At 40.4% G+C, this 2,913-nt stretch overlaps 1 non-coding gene across 1 annotated transcript; it reads left to right on the top strand.

Moving 5' to 3' along the window:
* Nucleotides 1-595: 595 nt before the first annotated feature.
* Nucleotides 596-910, top strand: LOC148132838 (signal recognition particle RNA). Its single transcript, XR_015747007.1, has one exon.
* The last annotated feature ends 2,003 nt before the right edge of the window (nucleotides 911-2,913 follow it).

The following is a 2,913-nucleotide window of genomic DNA, read 5'->3' as shown; positions in this document are numbered from 1 at the left end:
CAGTCCAAGATTAACTGAGCAACAGTACTGGATCATAGGCATGCTTAAACAATGACAACACCCCTGTCTTACCCCTGCTGGTCTCAGAGAAAAGACCCTTGAGACAGAGGAAAAAATCTGCAAGGTTTTCTATCTAATTGTCTCGGTGTGAAAGCCTTGATTTGTTTGTTTTGCAAAGGAAGCAAATGAAAGATTCATGGTAAATGCATTCTGCTTTAAAGACATGAAAGGCTTCAGGGCACTACCTGAAGTCAAAGGAAGTCATGAATGAAATAAAAATTTTCAACAACTCTATGGCTCCCCAATTTTCCTATGTCTTGTCATCATCATCATCATATCTACTCGTTCTTCTAGTTCTTTTTTAAAAAAAATAAAATCAGAGTGTTCCTTGACAATTTTCTTTACTGAGCTGAAATGTTTGCTTCTTAAGTTCTATAAATGTACACCTCCTCTCAAAAGTGGAAAACACCCACCCGCCTCCACTGGTAAGAATTGGATATTTCTAGATCAGGAATTCTGGGCGTTGAAGTCCACAAATCATAACGTTGCCAAGTTTGGAGACCTCTGTTCTAGATGGACACTCTAGATGGACACCGCCGGGTGCGGTGGTGCGAGCCTGTAATCCAGCTACTCTGGAGGCTGAGGCTGGCGGATTGCTTGAGCTCAGGAGTTCTGGGCTGCAGTGAGCTATGCCGATCGGGTGTCCGCACTAAGTTCGGCATCAATATGGTGATCCCCGGGGAGCCGAGGGCCACCAGGTTGCCTAAGGAGGGGTGAACCGGTCCAGGTCGGAGACACTTTTAAGAAACTATCATCACCCATCTCCTGTCATTGCACAATTAGATAACCAGGGGTGGGTTTCAAATTTTTTAACAACCGGTTCTGTGGGCATGGCTTAGGTGGTAGGCATGGCTTGGTGGTCATGTGACTGGGTGGACATGGCTTGGTGGTCATGTTATTGGCTGGGTGTGGCCAACTCAATATCACTCACATCGAGGCACGCATCTCCTCGCCTGGCCTCTCATGACTGTGGGGATGCTGCAACAGTCGTAAGTGTGAAAAATGGTCATAAGTCACTTTTTTCAGTGCCATTGTAACTTTGAATGGTCACTCCACACAAGCAAAGTACCAGCAAAGGAGGGGAAAAAACTCCAGAGAAGTTCCAGAGACAGGAAGTTTAGTCCTGCCAAGAATGTAATAAGGGTTAATGGAGAAGCAGTTTCTGTAAGCAACACCAGAATGTTTCCTTCCTGCCTTCCTTACAGGATTAGGCCAGTAATTTCTTCTAACAACCGGTTCTCCAAACTGCTTAGAATGTTAACAACCGGTTCTAGAGAATAGGTGCGAACTGGTAGAATCCCACCCCTGCAGGTAACCACCATAATGCTTTGGAATAGAATTATTTGTTTTCAAATCTATAATGCTTTTAGAAAATTGGCAGATGATCAGAACTTGCTGTTCCTAACCAATAAATTAACCCAGAACATTCTCCACTGGTCAGGATTCACCTGCTGGCCAATAAGAAATGCTTTGTTCCACTTTCCCATTTCACATCAAAACAGGGATTTGGCATACTCAAGATGATAATAATGTGCCATGCTATGTAAGCTGCTGTATCTGATTTCTTCTATCTGTTCAGCTACAGGTGGCAAGAATAAGAGTTAGGAGGCAGGGCAAGTTGGGCATCCTATTCAATTTTTACTGAGACTTTTCTGTGCAACATAAAGTACTATAACATTGCTACTCCTGGCATCATGCTAATAATTGCAAAAAGATCACACAGACTGGCACAACAAAAGAGCAAAAATGATGCATTGGAATATCTTCAAGAAATACTTTCCTGCAAGCTGATGGGACCACAAAGCAAAATAACAAAAAATAAGGATGTGAAAGTGCTCTGAGACTTTAGAATTCAAATAGACAAGTATAATACCCCAGACTTAACAATCATTGATAAGAAAGACAAAAATGGATAGTGGACACTACAATACCTGGTGGCTGTAGAATAAAAGAGAAAGAACTGGAGAAAAATCACAGAATAAGAAGACCTGCAAATAGAGGTAGAATGACTAGGGTAAAAGGAAGCAAAAATAGTAGTAATAAGCAATTTTGCTCCCATTCCAAAATATCTGAAATACCACTTGAACTCCACGGAAGTGCCTTGGTGCTTCTGACATGGAAGTAGCAGTAATGGCATTGAAAAAATCACCATCAGTCAATCGCAAAAGGCAGCTGTACTTAAAATAGCTTACATCCTGTGACAATACTTTTAACACCATGAAACAATACTCACCAAAATTATTGGCCCAGGCAAAGTCCCATTAAGGATTGAGCAATTACATTATTGTCATAAACTCTCAGTAGATAAGTGCTTCGTAATGGGGGACCCCTTTCATTCAATAATTCCACAGAAATCTCTGTCCAATACCTGCTGCGATGTTAATAAGGAAGTTCATTCACTCAATATTAAAGTTCAGAAGTCCAGTCAGCTGGCTCTGATGTTGCTGCTGAGCAGAATGATGGAAACCGATGAATGTGTATCTTCATATGTAATAAATCAACCGGCAGTTTGGCTAATGATGCATAAATTGCTGCTAGCAATCACATTAAAAAGACTAAATAGTATACAGTTTTAATAGCATGGATCAGTGTGATGAAGACTGATCTCTACAAGATGTTACAAAGTTCTCAGGATTTTAGCTCTTTATTAAGCAGTTTCTTATGCTTCTTTGCACTTTCTCTTCCAAGGTACTTAGCCAAACAAGTTTTTATGAACAATGAAAACTTATTATTCAATTGAGGTTTTTGCAGAGAATGAATCCATTACTACTAAAGAAAAAAACGCATTGGTTTTTGTTATTGTTGGTATAAGAAGCAAAATTCTTTCTAATAGCAGACAATATTTGAATTAAG

This window comes from Notechis scutatus, chromosome 1, assembly GCF_049901735.1.
Source record: "Notechis scutatus isolate UNSWTSFEM ecotype Mainland chromosome 1, rNotScu1.2, whole genome shotgun sequence".
NCBI classification, from domain to species: domain Eukaryota; kingdom Metazoa; phylum Chordata; class Lepidosauria; order Squamata; family Elapidae; genus Notechis; species Notechis scutatus.
Note: the sequence above shows the minus strand (reverse complement) of the source record. Positions and strands in the feature narration are given on the sequence as shown.